Here is a 27,367-nt window from a genome sequence, read left to right as displayed (position 1 = left end):
GCCTGTGCTCTGCAACAAGAGAAGCCACCGCAGTGAGAAGCCCACGCACCACAACAAAGAGTAGTCCCCACTCACTGCAACTAGAGAAAGCCTGCGTGCAGCAATGAAGACCCAAAAAGCAGCCAAAAATAAAATAATAAATTAAAAATATATATATTAAAAAAAAAGAATACTCCTATACCCTATGTTCTTACCAAAGTTTTTATTATCTATATTTTATTGTCACTTGAAAAATGATTTGCCAATCAGACAGGTGCACATGACCACTGCTAATAATAATAGGAATAATAATAATAATTCAACCACGACATTCACCAGGCACTTACTATGTACCAGTCACTGTTCTAAGAGATTTACATTTGTGAAGTAGGGCTATATTCTTACCCCCATTGTATGGATGGGGAAAAGGAGGCACAGGAAGGTGAGGTCCTCTGCCCGTGTGGTAACTGGAGGAGCTAAAGTTTGAACCCATGTAATCTGTTTCCAGAGTCCAGGCTCTTGACCACTAGACCATACAACCACATGGGGAACTATCAGGAAGAAGGAGAGAGGGAATAAGATTAACATCCGGTGGAGAGATCACTGGAAACACAACCTGCCCTTTATCACACCCTGACCTTTATTTACATGTTGAATATCACCAATGGTGGGTCATCCCATAAGTGATGTACACAGTCGTCTACTCTAGCAAACCAAATCTGAGAGCAGACTATTAACTTCCCGTTGGCTCACTCATCAGCAAGTGACCTGGGTTTATTACTTTGGCATGTAACTATTTGCCTGGTCACACTAATCACATAAAAGGAAGTGGCTTATTTGTTTCCTTGTGTAATAAAGGATTAGGGACCCAATAATTCCATTTCTTGGTATAGAGATAGCTTAAAGTACTGAAAGAACTGGAACAGATACTTGAACACCTATGTTCACAAAACCAAACGGTGGAAGCAACTCAAATGTCCATCGACAGAGGAATGGATAAACAAAATATGGTATACATACACAATGGAATATTATTTAGCCTTAAATAGGAGGAAAATTCTGGCACATGCTACAATATGGATGAACCTTGAAGACATTAGGCTAAATAAAAGAAGTCAGTCACAAAAGGACAAGTATCATATGATTCCACTGATGTGAAGTACCTAAAATAGGCAAAGGCAAAGAGACAGAAAGAAAAATGGTGGTTGCCAGGGGTTGGCGGGGGGTGGGGGTGGGGCGGGTAAGAGGAAGCAGGGGTTGTTCTTTAATGGGTACAGAGTTTCAGGTGGGAAGATGACAATAGTTAGGGCGCTTCAGCCATCTGGGCCCCTCATCAGATCCTCATAAGCCTTTCTGGGTAATGCCACCCAGCAGACGTTGAGAGGGGATACAAATGCTCAAGAAGAGATGAAAATGCTTCTAGAAACAATCTTTAATTGCAGGGAAGGACTTGTACTGATGTTCACATAAGTGAGCACTTTGAATAGCAAAGGAAAAACAGACTCCAAGGAATGTACTATAAAAACCACACCTGTACAAGAATCAAAGAACGAATGGGGAAACGAGGTGAGCACTCCCTAATGACTACTGAGCATAAACAAACACAACCACGAGAAAGGTCTTCCCACGAGCCTGTGGGTCAGCAGAACTCAGGTTTTCAGTGGCCAAGAACATCAGATGCAGAAAGACTGCCCATCCAAAAGCCAGATTTGGGGTACGCTTGTTGAGAAGGGTACCTCTGGGAGCCAGAAAGACAGCTTCTGACCACTCAGTGACTCACTGTATTCACATAGCATCACAGAATAGTTTTAAAAAGACTCAAATTCAGAAATGCTGTCTTTGTGACTTATTTAATAGAAGGTCACTATAAGATCCCCAAGGACAGCTTAGTCACCATGAGACTATATAAAGCTATTCTAAAGAAAGGAAAGGGCTTCCCTGGTGGCGCAGTGGTTGAGAATCTGCCTGTCAATGCAGGGCACACGGGTTCGAGCCCTGGTCTGGGAAAATCCCACATGCCGCGGAGCAACTAGGCCCGTGAGCCACAACTACTGAGCCTGCGCGTCTGGAGCCTGTGCTCCGCAACAAGAGAGGCCGCGATAGTGAGAGGCCCGCGCACCGCGATGCAGAGTGGCCCCCACTTGCCGCAACTGGAGAAAGCCCTCGTGCAGAAACGAAGACCCAACACACCCAAAAATAAATAAGTAAATAAATACATTTATTAAAAAAAAAAAAAGAAAGGAAAGCTAGAGCTATCAAGGCTAATCACACGCTACTGCCTAACTATAAATCCAACCTGACAGACACAGGATTAGAGGGGCGACACCAAGACAAGGGCTCGGCTCACTCCCCAGGCCACCACCTTGTATTTCGCTAACTCAAATATAATCCCCTCCTTGTGCAATAAAGAATCTGACTGGTCTTTGTCCCTGGTTCCTGAAAGGGAGACTATAAATGCTTGGAACTTCCCGAGTAACAGAAGGGTCTTTATTATTCATGAGCCCCTTGAGTCACACCTGAGATCATGTAAAATGAGAAGACTCAGATTGGGGGCTGTTCACCAGTAAGACCAACCACGCGATTAGAGGGGTGGGGCTTTGAGGCAGCCCAATCCTGGGAAGAGGAAGGAGGCTGGAGACTGAGTCCATCCACACGGCCAATGATTCAATCAATCATGCCACCGTAATGAAACCCCAATAAAATCTCTGGACGCCAGGCTCAGTGGCGCTTCCTGGCTGTTGAATACAATGATGTGCCAGGAAGGTGACACACTCCAATCCCACAGGGAGAGGGCATGGAAGCTCAGCATTTGGAATCCTCTCAGACCTCACCTATGTCTATTGGGATGGCCCTGATCTATATACTTTAAAATTAAACTATAATCATAAGTATAGCACTTTCCTTAGTTGTGAGTCATTCTAGAGAATTATCGAGCCTGAGGGAGTCATGGGTGCCCCCCAGGTTTGTAGCCAGTCAGAAGTGCTAGTGGCCTGGGGACCCCATTTGCAGTTGGCATCTGAAGTGGGGGCAATCTTGCTGGGACCAGACCCTTTTACGTACGGGATCTGCACCAACTCCAGGAGGCTAGCATCAGAACTGTACTGCAGTCCACCAGCTGGTGTTAGAACACTCTCCCGGACACAGATTCCCAGCTGACTCAAGTGCTGCACACTGGTTCAATACTCAGGTCCATATAACATAGCTTTTATCTGCTAAAATTCACGCCAAATGTTAATGACTAGAAATTTTCCCCCAATTCAAATATTGCCATTTGCAGCAGCATGGATGGACCTAGATATTATCATACCAAGTGAATTAAGCCAGAAAGAGAAAGAGAAATATCATGTGATATCCCTTATATGTGGAATCTAAAATATGATACAAATGAACTTTTTTTTTTTTTTACAAAACAGATTCACAGACATAGAAAACAAACTTACGTTTACCAAAGGGGAAAAGGGATGGGGGAGGAATAAATTAGGAGTTTGGGATTAGCAGACCTACACTACTACCTATAAAATAGATAAAGCAACAAGGTCCTACTGTGTAGTACAGGGAACTATATTCAATATCCTGTAATAAATCATAATAAAAAAATATGAAAAAGAACATATATATGTATATATAACTGAGTCACTTTGCTGTATACCAGAAACTAACACAACATTGTAAATAACCTATATTTCAATACCACACACAAAAAAGAAAATTTCCCCCATTCAATACTAGTAACAGCTAAAATGTTTTGAATAATTGCTATCTCAGACATGGTTCTAAGACCTTCTACGTGTATTAACTCACTCACTCCTCATAGCAACCTCACAGGGTGAGTACTGTTACTATTCCCTTTATAAATGAAAGCACAGAGAGGTTAAGGAATTTGCCTGAGGTCACATGGCGAGCTCACGTGGCAAGGTCACACGGTCAAGGTGCCAGGATTCAAAGCATGTTCCTCTGTCTCTGAAGCCGCCCCTTAGCCACAAGTCCAGAGGAAAAGGCGTGACTGCTGGCCGCCAACCCCTCCAAGGGCCCACAGGTCACTACCCTTCCCCATCCCCACTGGCTCCCATTCTCCATCCTTAGAATGGCCACATGCTGAGTTCCTTGGAGAAGACTGTGTGCTTTCTGATGATAGATTTATCCAGTTTTGACTGTAGCTCAGGAAAGCCAATTTTGAGAACACTACAGCACTGGGGAAGATTAACTATTTTCCTGAAAGTCTTTTCCAACAAAAACACAAATTAACAGCTGGATGGTTCTAGATGTAAATGAAAGTGATAAATTTCCCTGCAATAAATGAATAGATTCAAAGTTGTTCCTTTTCATTATCATCTCCCTCACCGCAGGCAGAACGTCTCCACGGGTGACACGAATCCCTTCTCACTTCTTTTTTCCCCAATTATTGAAACTCAAAAGTGCTACATAGGTACTTCTTCACTTTTAATAAATTAGCAGTACAGGTTGATGTTCTCAGTGTTCTTAGTACTGCAATTAAAACCTCAGCGGTCATGGTGGTGATTTTTCAAATATAAACGACGTAATAAGGTCATCAGCTGGCTGTCCTTCCATTTCACGTCCTCTTTTAATAACTCTTTTGAGCATGCTAGGCACTCGGGACTCAGCAATAAATCTGAGAAAGTTTCTGCTTGCCCTCAGGGCACTTACATGGCAGCAGGAGAGAAAGTCAGAGAAGGGACAAGTGTGTGTGTGTACTGCACGTGTACGTATGCATAATTTGGGGAAATGATCAATGATATTAAAAATAGAGTGAGTGTAGATCTGGGAGACGAACAAGAAGATGTGTGTTTCTGGAGTGAAATCAACATGGGAAAAGGGTGGGAGATGAAGACAGAGAGGCACCAGAACATTCTGAACTGAGGTATCCAATCCCTTATCACCGTCTCCCTCCCCTCCCGAGTCTATGCCTCCATCACCTTACACTGGACAACTGTCTTTCCTACCTTACCTCTAGGCTTCCTTACAGCCAGTTCTCCACACAAGCTAAATGACCTTTGTAAAACAGAAATCAGATCAGGTCACGTCCCTGCTCAAAACTCTCCACACATCCATCCCAATCAGAATAAAACCGTTAACTCCGCACCACGCCCAACGAGGTTCTTCATGTTCCAGCACTACCTGCCCTCCAAACTCAGCACCTTGCTCCCTTCCCCCTGGCCACACAGCCTTCACGCTGGGCCACGCGTGCTCCTGCCTCAGGCACCTCACCCTGGATACCACCTTGACTCCACCACCATTCAGGTCTGGGCACAAACATCCCTCCCTGGTCTGGCGGAGGGAGCACTTAGCCCCCCTAGTGGAATTCAGGCTTGAGTGGGACATGGGGTTCCTTCCTTGAAGGGGGGGTGGGGTAGAGGGAGGGAGAGGATACCCGCACCCTTGCCTGAAATCTCACCCCTAAGGCTGCCTTCAATACTTTCACGGCGGTCAAAGCCAACTTGTCTCTTTCTCTGGACAAGGGCAGTGACACGGAGGACAAGCTCACAGTGACTGACAGAGCCTACCGGCCTTAGCCCTGGGAGGGAGCAGGTCCCTCTCAGGTGGCATTGTGTCACAGCATAACAGAGATGGGCAGCCTCTACAGACAAGAGCTTCCAGCCAGGGGAACTTTCTTGATGGTAGTGGCTGTCCTAGGGCTGCTTGGTCCTCACCTGTGTTCTTTCTGCCCGGGAGACTGAGCAACTCTGCCATGTCCTCAGGCCAGCGCAGGGTGCCACATGCAGAGTAACTATCACTCCACAACAGGCCTACACATTCCAGCCAAAGTCCTAACGGGCTTTGGGACATCCCTGGTGGTCCAGTGGTTAAGACTCCACACTGCCAATGCAGGGGGTGTGGGTTTGATTCCCTGGTCGGGGAACTAAGATCCCGCATGCAGCGTGACGCCGATAGATAGATAGATCGATCGATCGATCGATCGATCGATAGGTCATAACGGGGTTTGCCTGGACCATATACGATGATCTGCTCAATTCTCCAGTTTGGGGAGAAGCAGGGTTAGGAATGTGTTTAGGAATCAGTCTTCTCTCTCATTTTCTTTCCCCCAGGTTGGCAGCAGGGAGCCACACCCTGTAAGCCATGGGCCTCAGGCAACGTGCCTGTTTGTAATCCAGGGGTCCCCAAATGTGTGAAGCAGCAGAACTCCGAATGTCCTGGGCTCTGGGACACCAGGGGATCCCTTGGACGCCCTTCTTCTGAACCAGGAACAATCCGACTGGCAGGAAAGGGTACATGTTGTGGGCAGAGGCCTCGGCATCTCAGAGGAATGCAGAAAATATTAAAGAGTCACATCTCCCTGCTTTCCTACAGAATGTTTTTTCCTTGGTTATTCTTTTCACCACCCATGGCACTTACTGGTAAATAAGTGATTGCCACAGATCTGAGCAGGTTAGAGGGAAAAAAGACTCAAATTTGGGACAGCTCTATCCCATCACTTAATCTCTTTTTCTGGGAACTGAAAAAACACCACTATGATATGATTCTAGGGGCTGAGTACCTGAATCCAGGTAAGCGCTTATACCAAAATTACTGTAGAAATAAGATATGCAACACATAGAGTCTTTACAGTCATCATGTAAATATGACAGTTATTTCCTTTAAGGGATGATAATTAATGCTGCCTTTACATAAGCCACTGTTTTTAAAGTTTTTCTTTTTTCCTGATGTTTTCCTGCATTAGCAATCAGCAGGGTAATCGACATCAGCGTCGGGCATTTCCTGAGAGATGAACACTTTCACCAACACTTTCCAATATGCAGAGGCATTCCCATTTGAATAACAAGGCAGGGGAACTTCCCTGGTGACATGGTGGTTAAGAATCCACCTGCGAATGCAGGGGACACGGGTTCGAGCCCTGGTCCAAGAAGATCCCACATGCCACAGAGCAACTAAGCCCGTGCGCCACAACTGCTGAGCCTGCGCTCTAGAGCCCGCGAGCCACAACTACTGAGCCCGCGTGCCACAACTGCTGAAGCCCATGCGCCTAGAGCCCGTGCTCCGCAACAAGAGAAGCCACTGCAATGAGAAGCCCACGCACCACAACGAAGAGGAGCCCCCGCTCGCCGCAACTAGAGAAAGCCCGCGCACAGCAACGAAGACCCAACGCAGCCAATCAATCAATCAATCAATCAAAAGGAAAAACAAGGCAGGGGGATGGGGGAGTTTGAGGGTATAGTTCTTGCCCCAGAGCATTCTGGGATTCCCTTGCACCTGATCACAAAGGCACAAGAGGTTCTGCCCATACACTCAAGACAATACAAACGACTGAGGTGCAAGAAAAACTCTCCCGCGTCTCGAAAATGCTCTCCCCGCCAGACCGGCCTTTCCTCCCTGCCATTCAAACATTTTTGAGTACTTCTGTCAGGGACTGAGTATGTGACGATGAAGAGGCATGATCCTGGCCCGCAAACTGTAGCGGGGAGACACACACATCAATGGATCATTAGACTACAACATAAAAGTGGAATCTACCCACTGATTCAACAAGTGTTTGTTGAGCACCTACTACATGCAGGGCACTGTCCTGGATGCCAGTGTACAAAAGCAAGAGTACATAATAGACACAGGATAATCACCAGAATACAGAAGAAACCCATCACATCCTATCCAGGAGGATGAAGAAAGGCTTCTCTGAAAAAGGAAACCCTGGAAGGAGTCCTGAAAGACGAAAAGAAGATGGTGGAGGAAGGCATCCCCAGCGTGGGGTGGGAGCCTGTGCGTGAAGCAGAGGTACCAGTGACCAGCGACAGTCAAGGGCACTGTTGCCCTGCACGCCTGGAACAGAAGGGGAGGCAGGGGGCCAAGATGAGTCTTGGACTGCCAGACAAGGTGACCAGGGACCTTGACAGCGCAGCAGGACTTAGGGCTCCCCTGTAGTTGAGTAATTTTGAACAGCCTGCATCCCAAGAAGGCCGTGATCTGATTCCCATCTCAGATATAATACCCCGAAATGGTTTTTATTTGCAAGCACTGCCTCTCCTGCCTCAGAGGCTTGAAAATGCAAAAGACGGGCAGATTTAGATTTAGTAACTGGATACAAACAAGTTTCAAAAAAATAAGGCACAGAAGATTCTTCCCTGTTTTAATTAGAGAAGATGGCTAGAAACTATTAAGGCGGCGGGGGCGGGGGGAGAAAAAGAAGAATGTTTTTTCACAAACCCCAAAAATCAAGTGAGCAAAAAGCAGCTTCCCAGAGACAAACCGTCCTGACTTAGTAATTCTGCTAGAACTGCTCATTTTCATCTCTGCTGGGACCAACAGAAGCTGCGTGACAAATGCTCTTCACGTCCCGTGTGGCCTGCTGCCACATCACACCTCGGTACGAGCCACACCAGCCTCCCAACTTGGCCACCAAGCTCGTGGTGAAGGAGCCAACCTCTGACAGATCCAGAAAGGAGTGAGTGTACATATTCTCACCATGGACAATGGCTGCAAGGAAGGCTATTTTTTCCAAATAATATTTTATATTAATTTGAGAGTTCAACATTCCCAAAGGCCTTCAAACTGAGGACTGACTTTCCCCATAACATGAAGGGCAATTTCAGATCCCCCGTAGTCCAAAATTCAACTATTAAACATCCCATCCATTCTGTCCCTATAGACTAGACACACTTACTACTCAGAAAATGGTACCCTGTAATAATAAACTGATGCAATGAGATTGCACTGCAATGTTATGGTTTCCAACCCAAATCCAGTTAAAAGCGCCTATGTCATATATCCTGTTTATTGACCACATTTTAAGCCTATCAGCTACTCTAGCTTCAAATGAACTTGATTGCTTTGATACAAACACAAACTCCAATTTAATTTCTACACGACTATCTGCCTTCCAAATGAAATTCTAAAGCCCAACAAGTGAGATCATAATTAGGTTGGTTACGTTTTTTATTATAGAAGCAAGCACATTAAATGTTACTGCCTTGAAGGCCAATGTTTCTATTAGCGAAGCCACACATGAAATAGACTGGGATTTTTCTTCATCTAACGCTGCGAGTTGCCAAGATGTTTAACTGCCACATTTTGGAATATTTCAAATGTTTCCAGTCAGAATCAAAACTGAGAGATGGGTTAAAAATTAGTCTTCACTGTATGCAGTGTATAATGAATTCCATCACTTAACATTCCCAAAACAGGCAAAACTAATCTTGCTGAGAAGTCAGGTCGGTGCTTATGCTTGGGATGGGGGTGAATGCAGATCTTGATTACAAGGAGGCACAGGGGAGCTGCCCGGTACTGTGCATGGTTTACTTCTTCATCTGGGTACAAATGGCTGTGATAATTCACCATGCTGTACACGAACCATGTGTAACTGTTCTTTACATATAATTCAGTTGAAGTTTAAAATATTAGGGTAGAGGACAATTATTTGTTTACTCTCATGAAGACCCTAACAGGTCAGGACTTCAATTCTACGTGGCCTTTGAAAGAACATGGGTTTCACATGGACAGAAATCAGATCAACAGAAATACTGATCTGCTTTACTGGACATGCTTTCATTCTCTTTCATTCATTTTTCTGAAAGATCTCAGCCATATGTTCACTGCGGCCTTATTTACAATTGCCAAGATATGGAAACAGCCTAAGGGCCCGTCAATGGATGAATGGATAAAGAAGATGTGGTGTGTCTATATATACACAATGGAATATTACTTGGCCATAAAAAGATGAAGTCTTGCCATTTGCAACACTATGAATTGACCTTGAAGGTCTCATGCTAAGTGAAATAAGACAGAGAAAGATAAATACTGTATGATATCACTCATATGTGGAATCTAAAAAAATCACGAACAAGAAAACAAAATAAATGAACAACCAACAAAAACAGGTAGATACAGAGAACAGAGCAGTGGTTGTCAGACGAGAAGGGGTGGGGCAAAACGGGTAAAAGGGACCAACTGTTTGGTGATAGATGGAAACTAAACTTTGGACTGTGAGCAGCCTACAGGGCATATAGAAGTAAAGATATAATGTTGTACAAATGAAATTTACATAATGTTATAAACCAACATTACTTCAATAAAAAATAAGTAGATACTAACCATCCTGACGGTCACGTGCGCAGCATGGGGAACACCCAGCGTGAATCAGTATTTAACATACCCTGCTCCACACAACACAACTACTTCCAGCAACAATCATGCAATAATCATCATTCTATTCTTGAATCATTTAGTTTTAAAATAACCATTTAAAAAGAAGGTCGTATTTATTTATTTGTTTTTAACATCTTTATTGGAGTATAGCTGCTTTACAATGGTGTGTTTGTTTCTGCTGTATAACAAAGTGAATCAGCTATATGTATACATATATCCCCAAATCCCCTCCCTCTTGCGTCTCCCTCCCACTCCTCTAGGTGGTCACAAAGCATGAGCTGATTTCACTGTGCTATGCAGCTGCTTCCCACTAGCTACCTATTTGACATTTGGTAGTGTATATATGTCAGTGCTACTCTCTCACTTCGTCCCAGCTTACACTTCCCCCTCCCCGTGTCCTCAAATCCATTCTCTACGTCTGCGTCTTTATCCCTGTCCTGCCCCTAGGTTCCTTAGAACCTTTTTTTGTGTTTCTTTTTTGAGATTCCATATATATGTGTTAGCATACGGTATTTGTTTTTCCCTTTCTGAATTACTTCACTCTGTATGACAGACTCTAGGTCCATCTACCTCACTACAAATAACTCAATTTCGTTTCTTTTTATGGCTGAGAAATATTGCATTGTGTATATGTGCCACATCTTCTTTATCCATTCATCTGTCGATGGACACTTAGGTTGCTTCTATGTCCTGGCTACTGTAAATAGTGCTGCAATGAACATTGTGGTACATGACTCTTTTTGAATTATGGTTTTCTTAGGCTATATGCCCAGTAGTGGGATTGCTGGATCATATGGTAGTTCTGTTTTTAGTTTTTTAAGGAACCTCCATACTGTTCTCCATAGTGGCTGTATCAATTTACATTCCCACTAACAGTGCAAGAGGGTTCCCTTTTCTCCACACCCTCTCCAGCATTTATTGTTTGTAGATTTTCTGATGATGGCCATTTAAAAAGAAGATCAATTTTAAAGTGACTTCTAAAATGCAGCAAAACATTTCTTCCATGAACTACAATATGCACTTACCCAGCACTATGACACCTAGGAGTTCTCACTCTCTCACTGTTTTAAATTTTAAGCACATATTAAAAACTCCAGGGACTTCCCTGGTGGCGCAGTGGTTAAGAATCCGCCTGCCAATGCAGGGGACACGGTTTGAGCCCTGGTCCGGGAAGGTCCCACATGCCACGGAGCAACTAAGCCCGTGCGCCACAACTACTAAGCCCGTGCGCCACAACTACTGAGCCCGCGCTCTAGAGCCCGTGCTCTGCAACAAGAGAAGCCACCGCAATGAGAAGCCCGCGCACCGCAACGAAGAGTAGCCCCCGCTCGCCGCAGCTAGAGAAAACCCGCGCACAGCAACGAAGACCCAACGCAGCCAAACAAATAAATAAAAACTCCAAATGGTCACACAGTGACAGAAGTGAAGAAACTCAATTTCCATTTGTTCATCGTCAACTGCACTATCACTGTTTATCTCAAAGCTCTGTTTAAACATAAGAACATGTTGTACCATAAGGACGAAAGGCATGAAGTACTCCTAAAGCAGCTCCAGCACGGCCAAACTGCTAGGAACTTAACTCTCAAATCAACGTGTATCACTCGGTCCACGTGTATCAGGGCCAACTGTGTAACAGAGTTGCCCAAATTGATTTCCATGTACAATACAATGTTTATTAAAGGGAACTTTTTTTTTAAAGTGTGCTAATCTGATGTGCGTAAATAAATATATACTTACACATAGGTATATATAATTATTAACAGCAGCAACTATTCAGAATTTAGAGGAGCAAAAGAGTTTTTCCCAGAAACTGTTATCAGTGGCTTCGTTTAGTTTTGCCCACACGTGGTGGTAACAAAATGCAGACCAGCTGAAGTCAGCTGTGCTGGGTTTAGCCTCTGTAAAGGCTGCCCCGCCTGACAGCCCCACCGGCGGGGGACCTCGCCCACGGCTCCACCCATGGGACGCAGCTGCACACAGCCAAAAGCAAAAGAACCCTGCAGACAGAAGGCCTCTGAAGACACAAAATAAACGTCCAAGTTCAGACACAAAAGCTTTTGTGTTGCGCACATTAAGACAGCCCTCGCAGTTTACAGTGAGGGTAAAGCAGGGTTTCTCAATGTCAGCACCGTTGGCTATTTGGCGAGGCTAATTCCTTGCTGTGGGACCGTCCTGTATGTTACAGGATGTTAATCTGCCTGCCTGGACTCTATCCACTACATACACAGGTCAGTAACACACTCCCATACCCTTGAACCAAGATGTGACAAAGGTCCCCCTTCACCGCCACCTCAGAGTCCCTCGGGCGGAGGTTAGAACACCTTGGGACGGCACACGGGAAATCAGGCCCAGGGCTCACCCCAGGGAAGGGAGACGTGGTTTTTTTTTTTAGAGCTCCCTTTTCATTCTTAGCAAGTGCATCTATTTCTTATTCAAACACACATTTAATTAAATACACAAAGAGAGGGTGTGCCACTGAAAACAATTCCAGCAGCCCTCTCAAATTATTTTTCCTTTATTTTCAAATATTTACCTAATGAACAGAAACAAAACAAACATCTTTCCCAAAAGGCCATTCCAGCCCAAGAGAGATATTCTATAAACATGGGCATAAATGACCACTGCAAAGAAAATATTTCCGGACATGCCTCCAACCCCGAATCACTTCTTTTACACACGATTCTAACTTGCTGTGGTTCCTCCAGGTCAAAGCAGTATGGAAGCGGCAAATCAGAACAGCAGCAGCAAGGTAAGCATAGTGTCCCCAGAGAGCCTGGGAGAGGCAGCCTCGATATTGCAAAAAAAGGAGCCGGGGATTCAGGGACAGGAAACCTGGATTTGAGTCTCTGTTCTACCACTTTCTCACCCTGGGGCTCTGACCAAATCACAACCTCCCAAGATGCCAGCTTTTATTTACGAAATGGAAGGTGATGTGTGCTTCTAAGAGCTGCCTTGAGAACTAACTCACTCGAACTAAGTGAAGGTTTTCATCCAGGTGTCAAATGTTATTACCTTGATTGTAGAATTACACACATCATGAGTCTCAGCCAGAGGTAACTGCTGGCTTTACCAATAGGAGTTTTATCACTGAAAACAGCCCCAGGGTTGGTTCCAACAGCATGAACAGCAGATTCAGAAGGTGGAAAAGAGTAGGAAACATGTGAAAGCATAGAGCACAGGAGCGAAGGGCAGGGAAGCCAGACTGCCTGGGTTCTCATCCCACTGGGTGATGCTGGGCAACTTTTTTGACTTCTACATGCTTCAGTCTCCATCTACATCCTGGGGATAACAGTGGCACCGTCGGTGCCCATTATTTGCGGTAGTGATACTTTACAAAATCTCTGTGAACACGGACTTGGCAAATATTAAACCAGTGATCCTAGAGGAAGGGAATACAGGCTTAGGTTCCTGTGAGCCTCTGGTCAGAACATTTTTGTCCACTGATGAACACGTAACCATGGGGACTTCCCTGGCGGTCCAGTGGTTAAGACTCTGCGCTTCCACTGCAGGGGACAAGGGTTCAATCCCTGGTCGGGAACGAAGATCCCACGCGTCTCGTGACCAATAAATAAATAAATAAAAACATAAAACATTCGCTGTCACCTATTAAATTTTTTTAAAAATCAGAAATATGGGCTTCCCTGGTGGCGCAGTGGTTGAGAATCTGCCTGCCAATGCAGGGGACACGGGTTCGAGCCCTGGTCTGGGAAGATCCCACATGCCACGGAGCAACTGGGCCCGTGAGCCACAATTGCTGAGCCTGCGCATCTGGAGCCTGTGCTCCGCAGCAAGAGAGGCCGCGATGGTGAGAGGCCCGCGCACCGCGATGAAGAGTGGTCCCCACTTGCCGCAGCTGGAGAAAGCCCTCGCACAGAAACGAAGACTCAACACAGTCATAAATAAATAAATAAAAGAACGTGAATTTCTTAAAAAAAAAAAAAAAAAATCAGAAATAAATTTTTAAAAATACATAACCATGTTTTATGTGCTTCCGTTTTAAGACACCTTATTTAATAGATGCGGTTGATTCATCAATATTGAACTCACAGCCAACAGCACTATAACTCATGCTTGAAGAAGCTTATCTAACACACCTGTTTTCTCCCTAAGGCACAGCACAGCCTTCCAGCACTTCGGAACTCTCGACGTAATTCCAGCACTACGCTTGGGGGCCATTTAAACAACAAAATCACCAACCAAAAAAAAAAAAAGCTCAGGGGCTTCCCCGGTGGCGCAGTGGTGGAGACTCCGCCTGCCAATGCGGGGGACACGGGTTCGAGCCCTGGTCTGGGAAGATCCCACATGCCGCGGAGCAACTGGGCCCATGAGCCACAACTACTGAGCCTGCGCGTCTGGAGCCTGTGCTCCGCAACAAGAGAGGCCGCGATAATGAGAGGCCCACGCACCGCGATGAAGAGCGGCCCCCGCTCACCGCAACTAGAGAAAGCCCTCGCACAGAAACGAAGTCCCAACACAGCCCAAATTAAATAAATAATTAATTAATTAATTTAAAAAAAAAAAAGCTCAAAAATGCGAAGAGTTGCACTAATGAGACCACGAAGAGGACACCTAGTTATAGTAGGAGACCTGAAACAAGAAGGCAGAGCATCTCCTGAGCTGGGAACATGCACGTCAGTAACTCAAATTTTCCTCCACTGTGTGTGTCTACAAAGGGTCGCACAGTGCTACAACTACTGATTTGAGCGTTATACAAATAAGTTTTAACAAGGAGGCAGATTTGCACATACAGAATTTGCAAATAATGAGGATCAAATGTACCAGACTCACGAAGTAGCTTTGATGATTCCATGAATGAACACAGATAAAGCGCCGAGAACTTCCCCATGTATAGGAAGCACTCCACAGATGTTCATTATTACTGGGGAGTCAAATATGTCCGTAACATATCACATAGTGTAAAAGGCTTAACAAAACTGTGAAAAAAGAAGATAAATGGTGGTAGAGAACCACAGACGAGGGAGTATGGCATAGAATAAAGAAATCAAAAACCAAAACTCAGGAACTTTCTTCCCTAAAGCAATCTTCCACTTAACCTATTTATCTTTCTTTCTCTCCACCAAAAGATTACACTCCCCAGACCAGCCGTCTACCTTTCCGCTCTCACATACATTCTCTGGATGCTTTGTCCTTTTTGCAATGTACGGTAGGAAACGACATTTCCCCAACTCCCTCACCAACTGGCTTCCAGGTAGGGTTGGCCTGCGGGAGACACCAGCAGCAGCTGGGAGGACAGGCGCAGGGAAGAGGCCGGGGTCTCTCATCCCCTTTCCATCCACCCACCAGCATCTCCTCCAGGGATGCAGCCCTTTCCAAAGGGTTCTACTTCCCGTTTCTGGTAACACTTCCAACTCCTATGTCCCCCGCAGCCCTCGGGGTGGATTTCTTCTGGTGGCTGCAGATCTCTGGGTTGCCACATGCTCTGTGGTACATCAATGTCACCTCTTCCGTCACCTACAAACCCAGTTTTCTGTCGTAGGTCCTCTGGTCACAATACCTAGTCGTTATCCTGACTGACAGGATACCACACATGGCTCCAGAAGGATGCTAAACCTGCAACTCTCCTGCCGAGACCAGCTCCACACACACACACACACACACACACACACACACACACACACACACACACACACACACACACACACACACACACACACACACACACACACACACACACACACACACACACACACACACACACACACACACACACACACACACACACACACACCTGTCCTTCCCACAATCTCACCTCACATTTAGACTCTCTGGATTGAGGACAAAAAAAGGTGCTTTGGTTTGCTTTCTTTTAATTCACTGCTGCCGGAAGAAAGTGCACTTACGAAACTATTAGAGCTACTTCAGCTTTTTATCAAGTATGCTACCTCCCCCTTTCAACATGGGTTACTGGTTGCCCCTGCTCCAACAGTCTCCTTCTGCTTAAGTGCTATTTACTTTCAAAAGACTAAGCAGTACTCTCTCCTCATACATACCTTGATTTAAAAAAAAAAAAGATCCAAATGCGGCCGACGGCACATGGCCAATTTCCTCTCATGGTCAGCACTAGCCACGGCTGCCGCTGACAGCGGCCAGTATAATCAATGTCCATTAATTCTGAGGCAATTTCCAATCTTCTCTTCCCATTGTTTCTTACTCAGGGCATAAAAATGCAACGCCTGACCATAATCACGAACAGGCATAAAAGAGGAGTAAACAAGTTCACGTGGATAAAAGAATGCAAGAGTGAACAAGATTCTGATAAGTGAATCAGAGAAGCAGAAGAAAGGGGGCCTGTGGGCAACGTTCGCTACTCACTGAATGCCTGTTCTCTTCTCCTCCCTAGACGCACAGCTGGATGACGTGTCCCAGCAAGGTGAGGCCAGGGGACCTGCGTCTGTGCTCCCTTCCAGGGGGCTAGAATGAACACCACTGCAGGGTGATCCTGGAGGGCAGGGGTTCACAAAGTCAGGGCCTATTTAGCCTTGGTCGCCAAATGACTTTTTTTTTTTATTGAAGTAGAGTTGATTTAACATATTGTAATAGTTTCGGGTGTACAGCAGTGATTCAGTTATACATATATATGTATATATCTCTATTCTTTTTTCTCTGATTCTTTTCCATTTTGGGTTATTACAAGATATTGAATATTGTTTCCTGTGCTATACAGTAAATCCTTGTTGTTTATTTTATATATAGTAGTATGTATCTGTTAATCCCATACTCCCAGTTTATCCCTCACCACTCTCCTTTGGTAACCATAAGTTTGTTTCCTATGTCTGTGAGTCTGTTTCGTAAATAAGCTCATTTGTACTATTTTCTAGATTCCACATAGAAGTGATATATTTGCCTTTGTCTGACTTACTTGACTTAGTATGATAATCTCTAGGTCCATCCATGTTGCTACAAATGGTATTATTTCATTCTTTTTTTTTTTTTTTTTTAAAGAACCAGCTTTTAGTTTTATTGATCTTTTTTTTTTTTTTGGCTGTGTTGGGTCTTCGTTTCTGTGCGCGGGCTTTCTCTAGTTGCGGCAAGCGGGGGCCACTCTTCATCGCGGTGCGCAGGCCTCTCACTATCGCGGCCTCTCTTGTTGCAGAGCACAGGCTCCAGACGCGCAGGCTCAGCAGTTGTGGCTCACGGGCCTAGTTGCTCTGCGGCATGTGGGATCTTCCCAGACCAGGGCTCGAACCTGTGTCCCCTGCATTAGCAGGCAGATTCTCAACCACTGCGCCAACAGGAAAGCCCTCATTCTTTTTTATGGCTGAGTGATATTCTGTTGTATATAGGTACCACATCTTTATCCATTCATGTGTTGATGGACATTTAGGTTGCTTCATGTCTTGGCTATTGTAAATAGTGCTGCTATGAACATTGGGGTGCATACATCTTTTCAAATTCGAGTTTTTCCAGATATATGCCCAAGAGTGGGATTGCTGGATCACACAGTAACTATTTTTAGTTTTTTAAGGATCCTCCATACTGTTCTCCATAGTGGCTGTATCAATTTACATTCCACCAACATTTACTGTATCATTACAGTAAATTATTACATTACATTATTATTTACATTACACCAACAGTGCAAGAGGGTTCCCTTTTCTCCAAACCCTCTCCGGCATTTATTATGCTAAATGACTTCTTAAAAGGGGTAATTTCCCCACCTCCACCAGCCTAAAACGTTGAACTAGGAAAAAGAAACTTGCACTGGGTATAAAATGACTATACATATAGACACACACACACACAGAGGTCCTTCTGTTACAGAAGGTCACAAACGCAGGACATGTGCCTTTCAAATGAGCTGGGCAGACATCTGGTCAAGGTGGCCAAAGGCGTATATGAAATAACCCCCCAGCAGGTCCCTTCCAGACGGATCTCTAAAAAGAGAAATCACCATTTGGGTGAGGAACACAGGAATGGGCACTGTTCCTGGTTCCCCATCTCCTGTCGGGGAGAACAGTGCCCTGCAGACCAATAACACTTTCACTTTGCAGCATAAAAACCAGGATTCAGAGAGGTCAGGGTGGGCCCTCCAGCAGAAACAGAGCCGAGACCCCCCATCTCCCAGGTCGGTGCTACTACTCAAAGCGGGTGGGAGCATCCACAGAGGGGGGCCGGTCCACCAAGTGTTTCTGGTCTTTGAAGAGCTAGGTACCAAAACTGAGGGTAAGTGTCCTTTTAACTTTTACAGCCAGTGGACAGGGTAACTCTATGTCTCTGAATCTCATAATAAAATTGAAGGCTAGTATTTTACACTGCCTTCTTTTTTTTTTTTTTTTAGATTAAGTTGTTTCAAACTAGTTTATTGAGGGGTTCCATTTTCACTCCTCAATAGATTTTATGTATTTCTCATATGCTTCTTCACTCATTAAGTTCATCTAGTTCTGAAGGGTTACTGAGTGTCATCTTGATCAGCCAACCATCTTCATAACAAGATTGGTTGACAAGTCCTGGATTTTCTGCTAGAGCTTCATTAATTTCAGTTACTTCTCCTGATAGAGGAGAATAGAGTTCAGTAGCAGCTTTCACACTTTCCAAAGCACCAAATTCCTCGTCTGTTCAATTTTGTCCCAACTTCAGGCAGACTACAGTGAACAACATCTCCCAAAGTTTCCTGTGCCAAATTGCTGATTCCCACTGTTCCAACACCGTTTTCTGTTGTTACCCATTCATGTCTGTCTGTGAATTTACGACCCGACAGCAGAGCGGGTCCGGTGCGCAGCGCCCGGACGGCGCCCGCCCGCAGTCCCCAGGGCCGCGGCGGGCAGGGCGCGTTGGGCGCAGAGATGGATCGCAGGCTGCAGACCGCGGCCCGCACGCTCCGCGCCACTCGCAGCGCCATGTGCGCAGGGGACCACTTCCGTCTTTCTTTAATCTCACTTTTTCTAGCAATTTATTTTGATGGTACCAGACCATGATGGTTTAGAATTTTAAAAAACGGTTCCATTTCTGCAGGCACCCCAAACTCTTCAACCAAATTCCCATGGTCACCGCACCCCCTTCCCCAATCCTTCCTGCCTCACCCTCACCCAGGCTCTCCTCTACCTTTCACCCTTCCTTTCCAGGAGGCATCTCCCTTTAAATGGGTGGTGATAAACTTTCCGGTAGCCCCTGCAATGCATGCGCAGTGGGCACTGACTCCCGTGAGCCATCCTGAGCTCACACCAAAAGGAAGAGTTAAAAGTGATCAGTCGGGGCTTCCCTGGTGGCGCAGTGTTTGAGAATCTGCCTGACAATGCAGGAGCCCTGGTCTAGGAAGATCCCACATGCCGCGGAGCAATTAGGCCCGTGAGCCACAACTACTGAGCCTTTGCGTCTGGAGCCTGTGCTCCGCGACAAGAGAGGCCGCGACAGTGAGAGGCCCGCGCACCGCGATGAAGAGTGGCCCCCACTCGCCGCAACTAGAGAAAGCCCTCGCACAGAAACGAAGACCCAACACAGCCAAAATAAATAAATAAATAGCGTTCCCTTAAAAAAAAAGTGATCAGTCATCCATCCACACAGCTAAAGTAACACAGGACTCCGGTCCCAGAAAGCCATCACGGTAAAAGAAGAAAAAAACCGTCCGTGGCCCTTACCCACGTTAATTAACCCGAGGGAGAGCCTCAGCCTGCCCAACAGAAGCTCTCTATCCATCACCTAAACCTGAGACGCAAAGTAAAGGAGCCTTCGCCTGTCTCCTCCAGGGAGGTCGCCATACGTGGAGAGATGTCACGCCGGCTTGGGGGAGACAGGAGAGGTTATGGACAGACTGAGTCACGTGTGCAGCATCAGGTATGGTGAAGTATTACGGGAAGGGAAGGGGACGTGGAGACGGCATTAGCTCTGTCCAGCAGGACCCACGGAACTGCCCATTTCAAGGCAGCCCTGAACTAGTGGAGGAGGACGACTTGGAGAGAAGGATTTAAACACATACACCTCCTTGAAAGTGAATGAAGAGAAACCGTCTAGACGACAATGACGGGGCAGGGACGTAACGAACGAAACCACGAGAAAGGGCGGAGCCAGGCAGCGCCAACCCTCCCCGGAGCGTGGGTACCGCGGGGCTTGCTGTAGGTCTCCGTCCCAGGCAGGCCACGTTTTTTAGACTTTCCAGGGACAAAAGGATGGTAATTTTAACAGACGCCAACATCGGCACCTTTCACAGTTACTAAGACGTGTCATCCACGAGATCAGAAAGGCAGGGGCTCGAGGGGGATGTAAATGAGCAAGTATTCCACTAAGTCTCCGCACTTGTCTGGGTATTTGAAATATTTAAACATTTCTCAGTATTTTTTTTCAAGTATAGCCAGAGAACAGACACATGACGCTGTTTTGAAACGTCTTGCCACAAACCGGGAATTCTGATTAGATCCAGTCCAAACCAGGCATGCCTTGGGAAGACAACTGCTCTGCTGTTCCACGTCTGGCCTGGTGACAAGGGGCAGCCCCAGCCCTGACCTCTGCCCTGCACCCCACCTTTCCCTGGGGCCAACAGGGCGGCGGGGTTAATCCAACGTGCCCAGCTATCAATGGGGGGCAGCTGTCTACACAGACTGCAGGCACCTCTTGGCCTTTGAGAAGGAGGGCCGAGATGGAGATCCAACGTGCACCACAGGCAAAGGGCCGGGAAGGTGACAAGCATCCTCAGCTGACTCTCTTCCCAAATCCTGTGGCCACCATCAGGCTAGCTCAAGAGCCTGTCCCTGCCCCACTCCAGGCAGGCCATGCAGTGGACGCGGCTGCACAGCACACAGCCAAGGTCAGGCACTGACATTTCCCAAGACGTGACTAACATCCTGGGAACCACAGAAAGAAATCTGAGCACGGACAGTGAAGGCTGTTTCATCTTAACTGCATCCAAGACTTGCCATCTAAGCCCCCATTTCTGTTACACCTCTTCCAAGATTACTCATCTTTGATGCCAACAGGAGAACGCCATGAACTTCAAACTCCATCATCTGGATTTGCTGATGACTATATTTCAACGCCTGCATGAGCGGGATAAAAAGAAAATGAAACCAAATTTTTCCTACCTAACACCTGTTTCTTTTTGACACTCATTGGTTCGGCTCATCCTGCTGCCACATGCCAGGTTCTGTACTCGCCACTGGTGGTGTGAAAAGGAATAAGGCCAACCCTCGTGCTCAAGGAAGGTACAGTCTAGACAGACCCACAGTGAGTAACATGCCTTCTGCTGCCCTCCTGGCCTTAGCCTTCTCCTCTGGCAGTGTGTGTTCACGAGATCTACTGGGGTGCCTATGGTTTTAACTTCCATTTTTATCAACACTGCATCCTTCTCTTCCGGTCAGGTCTCCAGAAATGAAACTCAGAGATGGTTCTTTGAGAAACTAAGGCATAAAAAACCAGGTACAGGATCTACCAACCTATGTGAGAAACATTTTCCGACACCCATTTCCCAGCAACACCCTTTCTTACCAGACTCTGTGGCAGAGTTAGGGTCATTTGTTTCCAGAAGCCAATCATTTCCCTGATCTAAACTGACTCATGGTTACACATAAACCCAAGCCTAAAGCTGGGACAACTTCTTTCCCGTTGAATCAGAAGAAAGACAGTTTTACAAAATGGCCAGGGGAGAAGGGTGACTGCTTCTCCACCTTCAGGAAGACCCAACCACCTCCAAAGTCCTGGGCGTTGTCAAAGTGTGGAGAGTGTGCTTTATTATCTGAAGTCTAATTTAAAAGATGGTAAGACACGCAAACTCATCTGTGATACGGCTTTCAAGTTATAAATGTCAGTGACAGCCAGTCTGCTGCGTTGGGAACTCCTCCAACAGGTTGACAGCAGCCCAATTCCACGGCTCTGGAGGAGGCTGACAGACAGCTGCTCTTTCAGTAGTTATTCTGAAAGGAGCCAAGAGGCCCTTCCAAAGGCAGCTAGGTATTGGCACACTGGAGGGGGAAGGAGGCACCATATCTGGTGGCAGGTAGACACAGCCCAGGAGTGCCACATGATGCCAACACGTCTGCCTGCTCCACGAAGACTGTCAACCCCACACAGTGCAGGAAAAAAAGAAAAAAAAAAAAAAAAATCACAGCAGAGGAGAGGCAGAAAGATGCACATCCTTCCCAGAGCATAAGCCACTGCACCTGGGTATCAGGGAGCGCAGACCCAGCTCCTAGTCTCCACGATGCCAGCCTGCTACAGCCCTAGCTGCCATGCCTGGCACCTCTTGGAGGGCAGTGAACGGACTTCCTTATCTGTCGGCACTTCACTAGTTTCAGAACAGACCCTTGAAGATAGATGGTTTACTTGTCCGGTCCCTGAACTGAAAACCACTCCCTTTCAGTCATGTGTGTGATGTGGAGGTAGGGGGATGTGTAAGAGGGATTAAATATGCTTGTTCTGTCTTAGACAAAACCCTATGTCTTTAGAGACGCAAAATCTCTTTAAGGTTCTGACGGAGACACTTTTTGTTTCTCTGGTTTCTCCCAGCGGGACAAACTTTCAAGGTGACAGCTAGAGAGAAGCCTCTGATAAAAGTCACATGGTCACATAATTTGAGATCTAACTAAGGCTTTTATTCACATCAGACATTCATCTGCTTGTCAGTTGCTGGAGTGGATTTTCCTGTGATGTTGTTAGGGACAAAGTTTGTTCAAAGATCCACACACGTAAGAGAAACAAGAATTATGACTGTTTCATGTTTCATTCTGCTGGCCCCATAACCTTGACACCCAAATCCTATTAGCCTGTAAAATCCAAAAATTCTGCTCCCAAGCTGAATGTCTGATTTACCAAGGTGACTCTCAAAGGTAGCTTAGACAGTGGTTTTAAGCACTCAGGGCTATTCATCCAGTTAGAACAAGGAAGTACTCAGCAAAGTGCTTCCTCCGTAAAATATGTTCATAACTGGGGTCTTAGGAAAATGTACTCCGTGAACAATTCCTTGATACAGACACAGTTCAGAGATTGTGCAGTCATTCTGAGTCACACTCTCCACTTCATTGGCTTTGCTTATTTATGTTCACACCATGATCCTCTGTGTCTGAAGAGGCCAGCCCTTCCACCTAAGAGTATCAGGCCATAATCCAGCCCAATACATTTGCGTTTGATAATGACTAAGTAATAAATGACCTTCTGCTCCAGTCACTTTACTAATTCGAGGCAGACAAAACATTCTTGCCCAGTTAACCCAAAAGATCAATTCCACCAGGTCTTAACCAAATAGCCAGAGACGTACGTCTCCTTGGGATTGAGTTGCACTAGAAGGGCAACGCCCTGGCCCTTTGGGACTGTGGTGCATTTTGATGGTTCCAAATGCTAACGTCTGACTCAAATCCTAGGTCCTCTCCCCCTAAGGGCAAATATCCCGGGTCTGTGCTTAGCCAGGTAAATATGTGCTTACTATGGTACTTACATGGTCTGATGGATCCGCCTCCAATGTCTACTATAGAGCAGTAATCACTCCTGCAATCACAAGGACAAAGACATTTTTAAGTTTCTCCTCTTTAAGAACTTGATCCATTGCAAACAGACAGGCTGACAAAGAGCTTCTGTGAACTAGGCCTCTCACATTTCGGAACCCGACTGCCTTTTAAGATAAATACCGAAAAATAGCTAGGTGAGCGTTCCCTATCACTTCAACACCCAGAGGCATTTATCTAAAAAATTACATTATCTCACTTGTTAGGATCCAAATCCATCCATTATTAGTTCAGCAGGAGTAAGGCTACATTTGGCAAAGATGGAGCATCTCCACAAAACCTCTCTTTGTTCCAAGTCTCAGGAGGCATTAAACCAAAGCTTTTACCAATCCTAATGCTTTCCGGACTAGACTACATTAATTTATACACACAGTCTCAAGTAGGTGTATACACACGATTTAAAAAATACATAGCTCTACGACAAAAAACCAAGGAGTCTGCAATACGAGATAAAGCCAGTTGAATTGCAAGCCTGTTCATTTAAATATAACAGATTACTTGTACCTGCTTCACCTTGAATAAAACCAGAAAAGCAGTAAAAAGCCATTTTAGAAATATACCTACTATGTGCTTCTGATATCACTAATATTTTCCCTCTATAAAACTCCTTTACAGAAAAACAAAAGGGGGAAAACATGTCCTTTAACGGATACATACAGTGTGTTTCTGATATTCGTGGAATTTATCAGCAGAGAATTATAACACTGAAAGAGAGCTCAATAGAGAGGGAGGGAAGGAGAGAGAGGGAGGGAAGGAGAGAGAGAGAAAAAGAATAAAGACCATGCTCAACAGACCCATCTTCAAGCTAACTGCCCAGAAGTCTTCTAAGACTAGCCAACTGGTCTACTTTTTACTTAAGACCCTCATGGAAGAACATGTACCATATTCTGCTGGAAAATGTCTGAAAAGAGTTTTGTTTTTTTAATATAAAGATGATTCTCTCTTTATATGGTCTGCAGCATATAACTACCCTTCACAGCACTAACATTTTTGTCTGTGTCAACAGTCTCTGAACAAAGCAGAGGGTTGGTGCACTGGGGCAACATATAAGAGCAGATTCAACCTGCTGTCATTCCAAATCCACCATCTCCATGAAACAGTCTGGCCTGAAATGCTTGCTAAGGAAGGGTAGAAGGCTGGAAGGAACTGAATCAATGCTGGTGACCATGGGGCCCCTTTTGTACCAGCTTCATTCTGAGATAGCTTTGAGGTGAAGGAATGGGTTATCAAGATACAGAAAAAGCTACTAGCTCCTGTAAGCAGCACCAAGATGCATTTCAAGAAAACAGTCCTAAGCATCTTGGTCAACATCAAAAACACATTCTCATGTAAGCAGTATCAGCTAACAAAATGAACACCCATGTGCCTCCAACCGAAATAATATCAACTTACTTTCAGCGCCTTAACTCTTTTCTGTATGTTTTCATAAACACCTAATTTGGTATATTACATGGCAATTTGCCTTTGAATACTGCGATCAAGTGCACAGGCCGTGGTGACTTAATGAATCATACCAGTAGTGAGATTGGTATGATTCATAAGTCAAAATGTTCATGATGTGCCAAAAGGAAGAGAAAAGTTCATTACCCTTTACCTCCCCCAACGCCTTCAAATCTGGATTTTCTTTAATAATACTCATACTAATTAAGAACTCAATCTTGACTTCACTTTAAGAATCAGACAAGCTATTCCCTGAGTCATACGAAAACTACTGCATTATGCTTGGCTCTATACATTAGCAAAATTCGTGGTCACCAAGAAACCCAAAGGCCATTCACTTTTATCCTCAGCAAAGCTTTAATGTTCAACTAATCTTAAATATCATTTCCTGCAGAGCCAAGTATATAAGATTAAAGTTTATAGCCATTTCTAGCTGCGTCTATAGATAAAGAAAATGTTGAAGGAAGTCCTTTCTCCTTCCTAATTTTCAAAACCAGCACCACTCCACAGCTTTCATCAAGATTTTACCCAAAGTATCTTTTCTAGTTATTAATAGGCTCCCTCAATCTCTTCCTGGGCTTATGCTTTGATTTTCCTCCCTTAATTATACCTAAACTTGTGAAAGCACTTGTAAATAGAGATCATGGGAATGCAATTCAATCTAGAAAGAATAAGGTAGCAATCATTGGAGATAGAGAGTAGCTAGGAAAAATTGGAATCCCATTTTCAACCAACCTATACCCCTTTCATTTTATATTTCGGATAAAATATATTATAAATGACCCACAAACAAAATAATCTACTTGATGAGCTCTGCCCTCTAGAGCGGCATTCTATCAGAAATCTGCATCTGAGTATCTTGCCTATCGCCCCTTCCCCATTCAAAGCATCTCTAAAGGTGAGCCATGATAAACGCAGCTTGTTCAAGGACCACCTCTGCAGCACCTACTCTGCATCTGATGACACAGGATAATGGAGGCCAATTCCAGACTGGTGGGTCTCACACCTCTTTGTCCCTAATGCCCTTCAGCACCGTCATCTGTTGGGTTGATCCCTTTTCAATTTTACACTCAACTGTTCCATCCTCTTATTCCCTATGGACAATGTCTCTCCAAATAGAGAATCTCAGAATCTTTATGTGACCGGGGATACAACTCAAAGCAGGCTTTCCCTCTCTTCTTTCCACAGCCTAAGCAAAGGTGGCTCATTGTGAACACCAAAGCTGTCCCTACATTGATTCATGTGAGCAAATAGCTGAAGGGAGTTTATGGCTCTGCTTAAAATATCTTCATGCCTAGAAAAAAGATTTCCAACGATAAGACCACTGAACGCTTACACATTAGAAACAAATCATGACCATCGTTATAAGCGTTTTTTAAATTTTTCCTTTAATTCTTTTTATTTTTATTTTTTTAATTGAAGTATAATTGATTTTACAATATCGTGTTAGTTTCAGGTGTACAGCACGATTCAATTTAATATATATTTCTATATATTATATATATATATATATATATATATATATATATATTTTCTTCTTCAGATTCTCTTCCCTTATAGGTTATTACAAAATATTGAGTATAGTTCCCTATCATTATAAGATTTAAGTCATTCGATCTTCCTTAAGGAACATCAGACAGTCACAGAGAAAAAAAGGCCCATTATTACAAGAGTGGCTTCATATGGCTTTCACCTTAGGTTGGGCAGAGCGGCTAAATTTACCGCACAGCACAATTTTGCCCAGTTACAAAGATCTAGAGTGGTCCTTGACATCAGGACTTCTACAATTTTGACCTGATACGTTTGGTTTCATCACATTTCAAACTTGCTAGCATCTTTCCATTTCGGTGAGGTCTTTCATCAAGGCTCCACTGAGAGCTTCCCAAAACAGACTCCAATCTAAATTTGCCTCACATGGCTCACACTGCCCGGACTCAAAGGCAGAGGCCCAACCTCACAAACCCAGTGCCTCTCCACGCCTCTGCCTCCTTGAGTCTGAAGGAGAGATAACCACAGCGCCTCAGTCAGAAAGGATGGGGGGGATTCACAAACTACTGCGCCCAAAAAGCACGGCTGCCTCATCAGAGAGGCAGCGAACCCTCTACAAATGTTAGCAATTATTATTACTGTGGTTGTTACTCCTATAAGAGGATAATAAACTAACAGGATAATAAAAGGGCAGTTCTAGAACCGGTCAGAAGCCTGAAACCACAGCCTGGTGGTGCCCGATGCATTACATTTTGATTTTGCTAACAGCTATTTTGTCAGGCAGGTGTGACAATTAACAGTGATTTAGTGCCTTGGGCCCTGGAATACCCTTACTTAACATGACCGTTCTACAGGTGGTCCCTAGGTAAAGTGCTCGATTTACAAATAAGAAAAAATAATTG

General features: G+C 45.0%; 1 protein-coding gene and 1 pseudogene across 5 annotated transcripts in view; both read right to left on the bottom strand.

The window, feature by feature from the left end:
- The window catches only part of MGAT5 (alpha-1,6-mannosylglycoprotein 6-beta-N-acetylglucosaminyltransferase), a 357,980-nt gene that overhangs the window by 283,674 nt on the left and 46,939 nt on the right, over positions 1-27,367 (bottom strand). For 3 of the 5 annotated variants that reach the window (XM_036858870.1, XM_036858869.1, XM_036858871.1), the window contains exon 2: positions 23,471-23,520. The exons of the other annotated variants lie outside the window; for them this stretch is intronic. The gene's annotated coding sequence lies outside the window, so the exon portion shown is untranslated. The remainder of the gene's footprint in view (positions 1-23,470; positions 23,521-27,367) is intronic. 5 annotated transcript variants of the gene reach the window in all.
- On the bottom strand, positions 18,432-18,952 carry LOC118898462 (annotated as a pseudogene).

This window comes from Balaenoptera musculus, chromosome 7 (genome assembly GCF_009873245.2).
Source record: "Balaenoptera musculus isolate JJ_BM4_2016_0621 chromosome 7, mBalMus1.pri.v3, whole genome shotgun sequence".
Taxonomy (NCBI): domain Eukaryota; kingdom Metazoa; phylum Chordata; class Mammalia; order Artiodactyla; family Balaenopteridae; genus Balaenoptera; species Balaenoptera musculus.
Note: the sequence above shows the minus strand (reverse complement) of the source record. Positions and strands in the feature narration are given on the sequence as shown.